Below are 15,514 nucleotides of genomic sequence, written 5' to 3' on the forward strand. Positions count from 1 at the left end.
ATTTACAACCCTGAAATTGAATCTCCCTGAAGTGGCCAAAAAAAGAAGAAAAACAAGCATAGATAAATGTGACCTCTGGCATTTCTCCTTTTTTTCCGCCAGTCCCTCAGTCCCCAAGTACAGATCCATGGGGTGAAAGTCATAGATGTGAAAGGAGGAGGCACCTTCTGCAACCAGGAAGGGTCATGACCTCTGAAGTGTCCTCTATAAGGACATTCTGTTAGGCCACCTTCAGGTACATGAAATGGGCAGTTTCTGAGGCCACACGCCATTGCCCAAGTTGCTAGGGCACATGTTTGTATTAGCCCTTTATGGTTCTTGTTCTGACCCTATTCCTGTTCCTCTCATTATCCACCATAAAATCTATCCTACCTCAGAAGCGAAAAAAGGGGTTAACAGCCACGGGCCTGAGAAAACTCAGCCATGGCTCTAAAAACATGCCCAGTAGGTGTAGAGAGCCCAGTTCACAGGCAGGGTTTTGATAGGTGGCCAAGGATAAGAGTTTTGGGGTGATACTCTGTGCTGTTGGTAAGGTCTCTGGTGCTGAAAACCATATTGGGCCAATTTCTTAGTAGTGTGGGAGATCTGCTCCTCATGGAGAGGAATCGGCTACTCCTGCCAGGCAGACGGTGGCCAGCCCCCTTCAACAAGGAGGACACGGGCAGATCAGCCTGGAAGTGCTTTGCTTCTGACAATGCCGAGAGACATGGAAGCAATTATAGAGCTAATACACACAGAAACATGAAAACATGTGTCTTCTCTTTCCACCCTCTCTCTCCCCCTTTTCTCTCCCCTGCCCCTCGGCTCTCAGAATGATGAAAGGCTCGACATTTGTGCGTCTACACCTACACACACTCGGTGCGGCCGTGCCTGTCATTCTTGATGACTTGTCTGTGCAACGAGATTGGTTCCAACTGTTTCTGTGTCCATTTGAGGAAAGGATCATATCACTTAGCTTTTTTTATTCCTGATACAGAGGGAAATGGGTTGGGATTAAGGTTGCTCAGTTGAAAATAAATTGTGATACAAATATGCATGTAATTCAACTCTGTTTCTCATCTAAAACAAACTGATTCAGCATTTTAAATTGTAATGTTAAATGACAGTGTTTAGCATTCTCCAACATTTAGTGATTATTTATGTCAGACAAATAAGAAATTTAATAACGCATTATCACTTATTTATTCATTCACTTACTCAACATGTATTTGTTGATGCTCGCTATATTTCAGGCACTATTATTAGTCCTGGGTCTGTAGTGGTTCCTGTGGGATTTCTTGGTCCCTCCTCTCATGGAGCTTACAGTCTGTCATCACATACGAAATTTCAACAGGAAGGTCACTAATCGGCATAAGGCAGAATTTTCCCATGTAATGTGTGACATTGTTTTACAAGTTACTTCAATCTAAATGACTTCCTTCCTAATGGGAACCATTAGCTGGACCATTAAGGATGATGGTTTCAGGTTCAACAGGTTCTGCCTTGAAATTGACCTGATCAGTGGTGGAAATGGCCAAGAACTTACACAAATGGAGTGTGAGGACCTCTGGGCCCCAGTCAAGTGCAGATCATTAAACAGCAGGTGCCGTGCAAACCAAGCCCCTGCGCTACCATTCACTTGGGCTCGGTGTGGGAGAGAATCGACATTTCTCTTTTGACTGTAAAATTAACTTGCTTGGATATAAATCTAAACATTTGTGAACCAGGATTTGGAATTATTCAAAGGCCTTTGCTTATTTGTAGTGTTGCCTTAGGTGAAATCGCCCCTGAGTATGATACACAGATAAAGAGAGGAAGGTTTAAAACAGGTAATTTGGTAAAAGATGAGAATTTCACACAACCAAATGGCTCAGAAAGGAGAGCCCAACCTTCACAACTCAATTTTGAAAAATACCCCTCCTGTGAAGGATTGAGTTCCTTCATTCACTCTCCTTTGTAATAAACTGATGATCTATTATCTAATAATGTACCTTCTTCATTTTAAGTTACTCAAAAATGGCACAGTGGTCCAGAGTTGATGCTATTAAAATAGTGATGGTAATGTTTTGTCACACTGCCTGTCACCTCTCAGTTTCACTGTCCTACCTTTTTACTTTGTCACTATAGCCTTAAATCCCTACTGTCCCCATTGAAGTGTCTACTTGTCTCCTAAAACTCATTTATACTGCTTGTTTTGATGTCCTCCTTGGCAACGTAACCTACACGTCTGTGATTTTTCAGAGTAATATTCTGCGCTTACTCTAATTTCCTGTTTTTAAAATTGAAGCCTTTGGGTTTGTGTGGCTTCTAGCCATGTAAACCATTCATCTCATTTCTCTGTCAGCATCGCTTATAATTTACAGTATATGTCTTCAGATTTCCCTGCCATTGCCCAGAGTAAGACCCTTCTGTCCATTTGACAGAAAGTGTTCAGTCCTTGCACTCCAGTGGCTCGGACCGCTTCTCCCCTCCAGTGAGTAACCCGAAAGTGCTGCCAAGAAAACAGTAACCGACCGTGTGAGGGCAGCTCACCGATAATGACCAATGTCTGAGAGGAGGGTGATGCCTGTGCTAGGTTTCCAATTCTCCATTCTATGTTTATTTCTATTGCCTTTCATAGATTTTTCTATAATAACCATGGAATCTTGAATCACTTCAGAACTGCATGTCAACCCTGCGTTTGTTCAGCACTTGCTTTTTCTCTCACACATGCCCGCTCTCACGTTCCCAGACGTCAGCAGTGGGCCAGCACACCCTTGCAGGAACACCAGTGCAGCCCTGGCGGAGTGTGAGAGAGGAGTTTGACATACCCCCAGAATCGCCAGATAGCCTCACACATACAAGTATATACACATACATGTGTGTATGCGTTAGCTGTATCAGAATACAATGATCTTTCCAACTATTTTCTGAATAAACCATTGAAATATTGGCGATGTGTGTAAAAATTGGGTTTCCCTGGATTAAATTTGGTTGCAGGTAATTAATATTATACACAGAGCTAAGGCAATGATTTTGAGATACAAAAGGTAACATATTAGTAAGAAGATAGAAGAAAACAGTCGTATCTGTGGATGCAGAGTCTTTGAGGTTTGGCAGATTTCGTGATACACATGTTATTAGTGGTTGGCATTATTTGCTGCGGCCTTATAATAATCTGAGTGTTTGCCTGCACAGTTTATTACGTACCCCAGGGGACATTCTCGCTCTTTACTCATCCGTTCTCCTCTGTGCTTTCAACCATGCATTCAACAAACACCTCACGCCAGCATTGTCACAGTTCAGATTTTCCTAATATTCAACCCTTGGGGAACAAAATTGTCCTAGCGGCAGGAGCCACAGCCATCACATCTGCCAGGTGTCCAGGGCTGCTCTGCTCCCTCTCCACCGGCTGCCACGCAGTTTTTCTTACTCTGATGCCCCTAAGCCCTTTGTTCTTCTACGGCATTTATCACTCTCTATTATTGTAAAAGTACTGAAATTGGAAGTGTATACATATGTATTTAGATGTATATATATTTGCTTGTAATATGTATTTGTATTAATGGCCCTGAGTCCGGAAGTGTAGATGTTTTTTATATTTCTAATCAGATTACATATTTCTAAGAGTTTTTAAACTCTTGATTTATATTTATTCCCCACATCACTACTAGTACAGTCCTTTCCATGCCTATATGTATATTTATATATACCTATGCACTTGTATATGTATATTTATAAATGCTAATAAATAATCGTACTTGAAACCTCATCTGTTATTAGTTCACTGTCACTTTTTCTGTTTTACCTTTTCACTACTAATTTATACACTCAATGGTGAAACTTGGGAAAAAGTGATGCATTTATTGTTAGAAATACGTGAAACTCCTAAAACTGTATTTTAGTGAATTAACTTATTAACAGACATTCATTGACCATTCAGAATGAACTCAGCCTTTGTTACATATTAGTTGTAGTTTCTTAAACAAAAAAAATAACAAAAATAGATTGAAATGCATCACATTGCAGTTCCACTGAAAAGACTTCACAATAAAACAGCTTGAAAAGTTGAATATTTTTGACTGCTTCGGAAACTTGGCAGGACAGTAATTGAGTTGGGGATAACGCTGACATGATGCCTCGGGAGCCAGTCGACAAGAAGACAGTTTCAGAGATGATAGTGCCCTTTAAGGAAGTCATAAAGGAAGCAGCTCTCGTGTGTGTTTGGTTTCATGAAAGATGTGCTGTACCAGGAAGCGTGAGGCCCCCTGGGGCTCATTACGTACACTGGTCACGAAAGAAGTGCCGTGGCATTTTTATAGGACTTCTCTGCCCGGTTGTAAGCTCTGAGATCCATCATCCCCGCTGAGAAAAGGTTTCGGTTAGCGGTCCAGGTTACCCTGCACTTAATACGCATCTGCTGTTGTAAAAGCCGAGTCGGACCCCCGTCTTCATAAGTGCTCTGTTAAGTCCAGATAGATCAAATAACAACCACCACAAGTTTTGTGGGTGAAGAATTTTTTATTAAATTTATCGGGATGACATTGGTTAATAAGATTATATAGGTTTTAAGTGTGCATTTCTGTGATCTGTGATCTGTATGTCACATTTTGTGCCCACCACCAAGGTCAAACCATCTGTCACCATATATTTGACCCCTGTTACCCTGTATGGCCCCCCATTCCTCTTCCTTCTGGTAACCTCCCAACTGTTGTCTGGGTCTGTGAGTTTTTGTTTGTTTGTTTTTCATGTTTTTTCACTTGCTGCTTTCAGTTTTATATCCCACATGAGTGAAATCATGTGTTTTTTAACTTTTCCTGACGTATTTCACTTAGCACAGTGTTCTCAAGGTCCATCCATGTTGTCGCAAATAGCAGAATTTCATCTTCTTTATGCCTGAGGCATATTCCACCGTATATACGTGCCACACCGTTATCCAGTCATCTATCAAAGCATATTGCAGTTGTTTCCATGTCTCAGTCACCATCATAATGTGGCAGTGAACATAGGGGTGTGCGTATCTATGAGAATAAATGTTTTCAAAGTTTGGGGGCAGATACCCAGAGGAGGGATTACTTGGTAGTACAGTAACTGTATTATTTGTGTTTTGAGAAACTGCCGTACCGTTTTTTTATAGTGGCTACACTAGTTTATATTCCCACCAGCAGTGGATAGGGTTCCTTTTTCTCCACAGCCTCTCCAACACTTGTTATTACTTGTCTTGTTGATAACAGCCATTCTAATTGGTGTGAGGTGGAACCTCGTTGTAGTTTTGAACTGCATTTCCCTGATAGCTATGGAAGTTGAACATCTTTTCATATACCTGTTGGCCATTGTATGTCTTCTTGGTAGAATGTCTGTTCAGGTCCTCTGCCCATTTTTTAGTTATTTGTTTGGTGTTGAGTTATATGAGTTCTTTATGTATTTTGGGTATTAACCCCTTGTCAGAGCCGTTGTTTGCAAATATGTTCTCCCATTTGGTTGGTTGCCTTTTTGTTTCGTTGGCAGTTTCTTTTGCTGTGCAGAAGCTTTTTAGTTTGATACAGTCCCATTCATTTATTTTTGCCTTTACTTCCTTTGTCTTTGGGTCTCGAGTCATAAAGTCTTCTCTAAGAACAAAGTCTATAAGTTTAGTACCTGTGTGTTCTTCTGTGTTACTTATTGTTTCAAGTCTTTGAACCATTTTGAATTAATTTTTGTGTATGGGGACAAACAGCAGTCTAGTTTCATTCTTCTGCGTGTGGCTTTCCAATTTTCCCAGCACTGTTTATTCAAGAGGCTTTCTTTTCTCCAATGTATGTTTTGGCTGCTTGGACAGAGAATTTCCCCCCAACCCCTGGCCTCCTCTCCAGCATCATCTGTGTCCTACACTGATGGGGATCCTTGACGCAGGATGATGTCTTCTCAACTACGTCATGGTGGCAGTCGGAGGCTGCAGTTGGAATGTCATATACAGGCTACACTTTGCAGCTAGTTGCAGCTCAGTAGTAAGTTGGCCTAGGTAATTTCTTCAGGGAAAGAGGGGAATTCATGATGAAAGAGAGGTCATTTAAAGGGTGTTCCCAGGGATCTAGTTTTGCAGCTGGCTAAAGCCAGCAGTCCTAAATTATCAAGTATAATAAAGTTATTGGTTTTCTGCTAATTTATAGATACAATTCATAGCAGATTTTGCATAATATTTTGGGTAGATATTGAATTTTAAGTCTTGCATTAATGAATTAAACTCTAAAGAGTGGAAGATTAGTGATTAAACTTTTTTTATAGAAGGTACAGTTTATATCTTTATGCAAATGTGTACCCAAGTTAGTGATCCTCAGGTTATCCTCTTCTTTTATTCATGTCTCTCACTGACCCCCTCCTGCTTTGTTTTTAAGAAATCCACTGCAGCCCTGGCTGATAGCTCAGTTGGTTAGAGCATCGTCCCGATAAGCCAAGGCTGCAGATTCGATCCCTGGTCAGGGCACACACCAGCCAGAATCAACCAATGAATGCATAGATAAGTGGAACAACAAATTGGTCTGTCTGACTGTCCGTCTGTCTCTCCTTCTCCCTTCCCACCTGCCCTCCTCTCCTGCACTCCTTTCTCTCTAAAAATCAAGAAATAATTTTTTTTAAAAAAGAATTTTGCTGCCAGTTAAACGTGTCCACCATTGTAGAGCCAAGGAAGCAAAAGGAAAGAGCATCCATGTTACTTCTTGTAAAAAATTTACTTCTTGCAAAAAATCTAATATTTAAAATAAGCTTCTGGGCAGATTTTAAATATCATTATCCTATTTCTTCATTTGTACCAGCTCTTACAAACAAGATTTGCTTTCAGGAGGGCAGAAGTCTGGTGTCTAAGAGGGTAGAATATCCAGGGAAGGAACTGTGGATGTACTTTGGTCACTGAGGCAGAATCAGCTCCAGAGCACAGTAAAGGAATGAAAATAAACCACCTTCTTCACTCCACACATGTGGGCAGTAGAGGCAGCCCCTTAGAAACCCACGTGATCCTGCGTAGTCAGGGACTGTGTATTAAACAGTGACAGGGCCCAATGAAATTGTCTTTGTGTTATAAATTTTCAATTGCAGAAAGTTACAGCTCATTCAAGATCTAATATCCATAATGCAGTCTGACAGCAGCAAAATCACTCCACCAGCAAAAGACTTAAATGAAAAGCAATGCTAACTGCCTGCCTAGGAGGAAAAGTGACACAGTGTTATCTAATCACATGTCCAAAGGGTATCATAGAACACAGAAGAACAGGGCCACCAAGGGGACCCTTAGGACACTGTTAATCAGGCATCCCAAATATTGGTCATTTGTGCGATGAAACTTGCTCTGTTCAGGCACCAGTAGAGTTGCCAGCCTCACAGCAGAACAGATAAGGACTCTGACTAATCTCGGAGGTGGTACTGATGGTTATTTGTGTCACAGCTACAGTGTTACGAGAGGGACGGCAGAACCGTTGGGCCAAATCTGAGTGACAAAAATGCCGTTAAAGAGTGCAAGTGTAAAGCTATGTAAGTAGGTCGAAGAAGACTGAGTGGGGCTACCTGTGTGCACTACTCTGACAGTCCAGCAAGCTTTCCATCATTGAGTAGCAAGGTAGGAAACATAAAAGTTCAGGGAAGAACGCAAGCACCCCTGATCTTTCCTAAGGAGATCCCTGAGTGGACCATGAACCATAAGGTAGAGGGAGGCCAGGGCAAGCAACAGGTTTGGATCTGTGAGTGGACAGATATAAAAAAAACCTCGACTTCTTGCCTTAGGTCAGAATTCTCTAAGTAGTTGGAATGTAGAAAAATAGAGCCAGTAAGTGCCCCTCATCCAAGTATTGATCCCCCATCCACATGTCCCCTCTGTCCATTGAAATACTGATTCTTTGACCCAACAGCTTCTGCTTTGGGACCAAGAACAACAAGAAAAATACAAGTTTATGTTTCGTAGTTGAGAGGCCAGTGTAGTGATACTACATTAATTGTGACAACAACAATAATTGTGAAAGGGAAGTCTTATGGACTGTGTCGTTACCATGTGAACAAAAGTGCAACATCATATTCCTTCAGTACAAAGGGAAGCGTGCACTAGGCTCTCTCAAGCATATTTATATTACTTTATTTAATCTTCACTACAGTCCATGAGGATCATTAACCCCCTTTATGCAGGAAGCCTCAGTCTCAAAAGGGCTAGGTAACTTCTGTGCGCAGACCATTCCCCGCCCTGCTGCACGCATCATGCCTGTCACTTTGGCCTGGTTTGCTGGTCCGTCTTCATCCAGTCTGTCCCCTGGGGAGGTCCTGTAAAACACACAGCCTTCTCAAGGAAGAGGACTGATTCCTTAAGACTGAACCTGCAAAGACTTTGAAATGGTTAAAGAATGCCCCCACCCCAAATGAGGGAGTATTACCCAGAAACTGAAAAACTCAATACGTGTGCAACACATTTTTTTGTAGTTTCACAGCTGCCTTTTCTCTGCACAAATAGGTTCTCTGTATATTTTTGGTTAGAATTGTGTGTTATCAGATATTTTCTACTGGGTGTGGAACCACTTGCACAGTGACACTTGTGTGTATTGAACCAAGGATGACAGTATTGTAAAGGGAAATGGACACTGCTGTCTCCCCTCACCCCAGCCCGAATGAAGGACACATCGTGGTCAAGTCCAACACTCACACCTGGTGAAAAGGTGTTCCACTCAAGGAAAACTTTCCTCTCCCATTTTCCTGGGAGGCTAAGGTTACTGCTCGCAGGGCTGGGTTGGATCCCACGGTTCTACGGTTCTTTGTGGTGAAAGGGTGTGGCGAGCTGCTGTTGGGTGCTCTGAAAGCTCTGGTGATGGCAGAGCGGATAGTCCAATGTGACCTCAGAAGTACAGCCCCTTGGGTATTTGACAAGGGCACAGGCTAGTTTTTCCCTGACAAATGCCCTGGGGCGTGGCTTGAAATGGCTTGGGCATCACTGTTAGGCTCCCAAGGCATCAAGTGGGTTTCCTTTCAGCACTCCCCTTTCTTGTAACTACCCCAGGTGTGCCAGTCTCCGTGCTAGGGGTATTCATGAAGGCAGGCAGGAACCAAGAGCCTCTAGTTCACCATCACTCTGGTACCTTGAAAAGTATGCCTGCTATGTCACAGACCTTCAGTAAACACCTGCTCAGTGACTGAATGAATGAGTGCTTGTTTCCTAAGTTTTAGTTCTTCTACTGGCCATGGGCTCTGAAAAGGGAGGGCAAGAGGAGAGAATGGGGATAGCTGGGTAACTTGCTTTCCTCCCGGCCTCCGCCCGAGCAGACAGGGCCCTCCTGGTTGGAGGAGGTAGGGTGACCTGGAAACCTACAAAGTGTGTGTGTGTGTTTGTAATTTCAATTGAAACACTTTTCTTTCAAATAGTTGAAATATCTCTGGCCAGTGGCTTCAGAGGGTATCATCCAAATCACAGGGCCTCACATAATGCTGCCGGAAATCTTAGGTTCTCAACCGGATCCTCAACTGCCTGTTGCTGCAGCCACACAGAATTCCTCAAGGTTCAGTGTTTGCATTCACTGGTGCTTTGGGAGCAGGGCAGCACCGAGGGGGAGACTGGGATCTCTGGTCCTGACTCCCACGCACTTTTCCTCCCAAGAAGTCAACTGTACCAACCGGTTCTGGTGTCATGTGCTCTGACATTGTTTGGTGCACTGTCTTAGCTGAGAATACTTTTCCCTCCCACGGTGGCGTTGATGTTTCACTTTTTGTTTTAAGATAATTGATATATAGTTACTGTTAAGCTTGTTTATCTCTTTTTATCAACTTGTCCCATCCCAGGGATGTGTTATGTTGTTTTGTTTTGGGTTGTTTTGTTTTCGTTGTTACTGTTTTCGTGCCTGACATAAAACAGTGGCCGTCAGGAGAGCCATGACCAAAGGCATGACTTGTACATCATGTTTCTTTTGCCTGCTGAAAAAAAATCGAACTCTCATTTATTAAATATGCATTGCTCCAACTTGTCTCTACTGTAGAGTTCATTTCATGACTTAGCAAGCAGATTTTCACAAAATGAAAATAACCTTATCAATACCCATGAAATATACTGTAAGAAAGACCCTTGCCTGAGGAATACCATAAATACCCACAATCATGTGTTCCTCCTTCTCAAGAGATCATTAAACTTGAGGTCACAGGACAAGCAGCAGGGTTTTCAGCTTCTTTATAAAGTTCATCGTTACTGTTCCTCTGCATTTTGGTCAAATAGCTTGGGCAACTCTGACCAGAGACCTTCCCCAACACTATCCTAGTGGCAGAAGGGCAGGGCTGATGCTCATCAAAGTGCGGCCTGGGGTCTAAGCACCAGCGTCACCTGGCACAGCAGCACACACTCCAGGATGTCTCTCTAGACCTACAGAATCAAACTCTGGGAGTGGATCCTGAGATTTTGCACTTCCACCGATCTCCCAGGAGATTCTTGGCCCTTTGAGAATGGTTACAACCACGCGACAAATGTTTATTATGGTCTGTGACATAGCAAGTACTTTGCTAGATGCTGGGAATAGACAGATGCTCAAAAGGAGACATGGAACCTGAACGTACTGCTTTACACTTGTTTAGAAATGTGTCTCGGCCGTAGATGGAAAGGTTCAGAGGTGCCTGAAAGCCTGGAGCCATTGCGTTCAGTCACTCAGCCAATTAACAAATATTCATTCAGTTCCTAGGAGAAAAGCATTCCGCTGAGCACTTGATATAGTAGAGACTATATCATGGCTCCTGGGCTCTGAGGATCTTATGGTTTGATTGGGAAACCGGGGATATGAAAAGTTAAATTATAGTAGAGAAGTCAGTTAATACAGTAGGACAGCACAAAGAAACCACAGTCGAATGTGTGATTGATTGCTGAGTGGTACTAAAGAGAACAGTGTCTTGGATGTTACCCTTTCCTGTACCCCACTAGAATGTTCCCCACATTGAGTCCATCCTCCTCCTCGTATGTTTAAAAAATGTAATATACAGTATTAATATCACTCTTAAAAATACTCCCTACTGTACCAGAGAATATTTGGAATTTTTGAAACAAGAGGTCACTTCTGCTCCGTATCATTCTACTGACTTAATGTTATCCAGATATAAAGTAAAAGTTAACTATCTAATTACACAATGGTATATTTAGGTAAAAGAGGAATTTTTTCTCATATTGCTATCTAGTTTGAATGTGTGTGCACACATACATACACACAGTATATATGTATAAGTGTGTATGTATATACCTATATACATAACAAATATATATATATAATAAACACATGTTATATATACACACCAAAAAAAAAATCCAAGGAGAAAGAAGGCCCACTTGGAAAACATGTGGTTCCACAATACATCAACTCACCTAAAGGCATGGTCCACAAAGTTTCTTCATTATTTGAGATATGAGATTGCTGTAGGTTGGCTTTGCAGAGGAAACTGGAGTAACCTCCCTTGGAAATTTTAAAGAGGTCAGTAGACTACAGTGAGTTAGAAATGGTCTACATCATACTCTCCGGTAACTCTGCTGGGGTTGCCCCTCTGGGGTCTCAGTGTTGGAACTAAAGTGTGTTCTCTAAGTTGGATGCTGTGAGTCACAGGGCCGAGGCCACGTCAGCGCAGTGGCATCGGGACTTTGGGTCCAGAGGCAGGCGGCCGCTGTTCCTGGCAGCCTCTCCCTGTGCGACCGTGGGGCTTAGTTCTCACACTCGGTTCTCCCGCCAGTCAGGCAGCCGGAATCATAGTCCTTCTGTGATAGAGCTGTAGAAGAGAGTAAATAAGTTAACAGATATTAAGCACTTACCCAAAGGCCTGGCACAAATTCAGCTCTCAGTAAATGTGAGTTCTGATTATTACCATCGTTATTTATTATTCACGAGAAGAGCCCACAGTGTCTTTATGTGCCTGTGCCTTAAAAGTAAGTCAGGTTAGGTTCTACAGAATAACTGATTGGTCTTTCTCAACAACTGATTCTAGACATATTTTAACAAATAGATAATTTTTTACAATAATAATAATAACTTTATTGTCCAGATACAGTTGTCCCCATTTTTTAAAAGTAGAATTATCCATATTCTTTCAATTATCCAAAATCTTGTAATTAAGGAGACAAACTTCAAATGTGTTTCTATAATCTGTACCCAAAGGAGAGTATGAAGTTACAAATGTGTAATTTAGTAACTACAGTGTGCGTGCCGACCAGCACACGCTCAGTCGAGGATGGTGAAAATCACTGGGACAGACTTAGCACAGTGTGAAACTGCGCTGAGGCAGAATGCGACCGGCCTGGAAATGTTGACAGTAATGATGAAGGAATTTTCACTTCCCACCAGCTGTGGTTTCTTGGAGCCGGTTACATGTTAAATACTAGAACATTTCTGAAATGTAAACTGAGACACCGAATCGAATGACCTTTGTCCTGAGGCTAAAAAGCATATGGCCTTGGTGGTACCTGGCCGTGCTGGGTGGTGATGTTGCCTGGGTATTCCACCCACAGCTCAACCGTCCAGGCCCAGCTTCCCGCTGACGCATGGGGCGCTTCTGAGCAGCCAGTGCTGTTGAAGCCACGCAGCTCTTAACATGCTTGTCCTGTGCCTCTGCCTTTATTCAGCCTGCGGACACACACCTGCAAGCAGAGAATGTGCCAGGCCATGCTCCATATGCCGTGAGGTAGCATAAAGAGCCTCACCTTCAAAGACTTTATAGTTTAACAGGAGAGATTTGCCTGAATACACGCTTCCAAAATTTCTATTTTAGAAAGACTTGGGCGGGTGTCATGAACTGCCTTTGTTCAAATGTATATCAAACCTTGTTTTCTTTTAGGAAGCCTGGATACTAAAGTGAATGGTATGTGTTCAGTAGGAGACCATCTCTTGAGTGTGTGAAATAAAGCCATGTTCTGCCTCCTAAATAATTTATAGTGGTTTAAGATGGAACCTTGGGTGCTGTGATTGAGAACCGCAATAAATTATCATGTCTAGGAGAGAAAGTTAATGCTTTCCATTTAACTTGATCCTGGAGCGTATTGAAGACATTAAGTGCAATGGTATGTGACTGAGCTGATGGGAGTTAATATGTAATTGCTGTTTTTTACAGTATGTTAATAGTGATTATATTCTATTTATTCTATTTTCCTTTGGAAATACAGTGTAATGTAATTATAATTAATAACTCTAAAGATAGGCTCAATTACTTAAGTCATGAAAATGAATTGCCATCATTACACTGAGAATTGTTTAACCACCCTGTATGGGAGCACCTATGGAAATGCCAGTGCTTCTGAGAGTGTTACTTGTAAAGAAACCGAAGTGAATAAATGCTGTGTTTATGCTGAAATCTGTACTGTTTTTTTAACTGGCAGAATTGTATAGCTTGCTGCTATCCTTTTACATATTTTATGAAACTTCATGCTTTAGTTATAACTTTAAATTTTTTCAATTTTAAGAATTATATTTTAAGAAACCTTATCTTTGCAAAATATACTTTAAAATAGTTTTTAAAAGAGTGAGAAAAGAAACCCTGTCCAAATTCAGGAATATTTCTGAATCATTGATCTTCATGAGGAATATTTTCGTTTTTTATTTTTTCAGTCAGTAGGATTTACTGGATTCTTTTTGGTACCAGGGCCTGTGCTTGACCACAGGTTACAAGATGAAGACAGTGCCAGCCCTCAGATCGAACAGATAACTTGATAGTAGAGAGTCTTTTCTTCTCCTCCTCCTTCCTCTTCTTTTCTTCATCGTCATCATCATCATCATTTTTAAATGACTAAAAAAACCCATGTATTAATGGCATTATGTGTTAAAAGGGGCCATGTTAATGTTTCCTACTAAGTATTTCAGTTACCTTTTGGTGTGAAATTTTTATGCAGATTATGTGATTTTTATGTAAAAGTGAAACCTTCTGGGAAGAAGTTACCGCCCAAGTTTGTGAACGATTTCAGGGTGACTGACACACATGCTCCCGGCTGTTGTTCTGGGCGCTCCTTGCAGCACCTTTCCTCTGTCGCAGTGCCGAGGGTCTTCTAGGTTATGAGAACCTGTCAAACCTCTTTCCCTTTCTCTGTCCCCTTTGCCCCACATTTGGGTTACTTGCCTTATCCTATGAATTTGAGTTCTACAAATACTGTACTTCTTTATTCCCTATTCCATTCCTAGTATCTATCTTAGGCCCCATCATTCATTTGTTCTATTCAACAATCCCCCTCAAGTCATATATACCAGTCACTCAATAAATAGTAACCTACCTCTAATTAGTTCACTTCTCTTCATGGACATTGGTATCACTCTAGACTAAGCCACCTTTAATTTCTCGTCTGCTGTGGGGGCGCTCTGCCTGCAGAGTCCCCCCCAGCCCATCCACCATGATGAGAATAGGTCTACCAAGACATGATATGCTTGGGGAGGAAAGGTGGCCAATCTCTCAAAGGAGAAGGGCCTTGAGCCTATTCCTCAGTGGGCTTTTATTAGGTTTCATTTGCATAGGAATACAGGATGTATACATAAAGCTTATCGATCATTGTCAAGCAGTAATTATCAAATAATAGATAACATACAAAGAACTAAGGGCTTACTCTGAGTCAGGGTCATATACCCAAAGGGCCATAAAAGTTTGGGGAAACAAACTCATTTCATACTTGGATCCTTATCATTTAAATTGAGGGTATTAGCAAAGCAGCTTTGACAGGATTTTATGCATTCTTTCTTAGGCCTGATCACCCAGGGGAACCCTCCCTTTCCAGCACAGGGCGGTACCCACCTCTGGCATTGTTTCAGGCTTAAGTCATGCAGGGAAGTAAGGCAGCCAATAGATTAGGAGATTTCTTACAGACAGAATGAGGACTCAGGCTATGTCAAAGCCGAGTGGTGGGGTCCATCACCCCCTTTTTCTATAGTTCCTCAAGTCCTTCCCTGATGACCCCATCGTGACCATGCCTGTCTTAGGTTGTCCTTCCCTTGAGGAATCTTACCCATCATTGGCTAACTAGTCATCCACCTGGGACAAAGCAGGGTGAAGTAAAGGGGGCAGAGGCTGCGCCCCTGCTGAGAGGATAAGCTTTGTCTCCTTAGTGGCTTATGGTCCCAAGGTCTTTTACTCAGCCTTAGCCATGGAGGGGTCACAGCTTCTAACACCAGCAATCTGCATTATTTTCTAAGAGGTTAAAGGTGGAGACAGTTTCTTGGGATTTCATTTAATGTAAAATTAAAAATGGGCATTTTCTATTCTTATGGGATGGTGAACCCAACATATTTTAGAAAATAGTCTCACTGCTTAATCAGTTCATGCAAAATACTGAACAGGAACTGAATTTGCCTTAACAGAAACCTAGCTGATAGGTTTGGACCCTTCTTTCCCACTGTCAGGTACCCAACAGGGCAGGAATTACATTTTAGACTTCATCTTTTGATGAGGGGCCCATTTTAGCGATCTGGTGGGCTTCTCTGGGAAATGCTGGGAACCTGGAATGGGCTTCCATTCTGCCCCCATCTGCCTTTTAGCCTCAGGCCCCTCTCCTTTTCAGTAGTTTTATTCACTTTGACTGGACTTATTTCATTTGACAAGAACATGCCTCTAATCATGAAAA

At 42.0% G+C, this 15,514-nt stretch overlaps 1 protein-coding gene across 12 annotated transcripts in view; it reads left to right on the forward strand.

Annotated features, from left to right (window-relative positions):
* Window positions 1-15,514, forward strand: part of CELF2 (CUGBP Elav-like family member 2) — a 501,843-nt gene that overhangs the window by 303,047 nt on the left and 183,282 nt on the right. The gene's annotated exons all lie outside the window — the stretch shown is intronic.

This window comes from Phyllostomus discolor, chromosome 1 (assembly GCF_004126475.2).
Source record: "Phyllostomus discolor isolate MPI-MPIP mPhyDis1 chromosome 1, mPhyDis1.pri.v3, whole genome shotgun sequence".
Lineage (NCBI taxonomy): Eukaryota > Metazoa > Chordata > Mammalia > Chiroptera > Phyllostomidae > Phyllostomus > Phyllostomus discolor.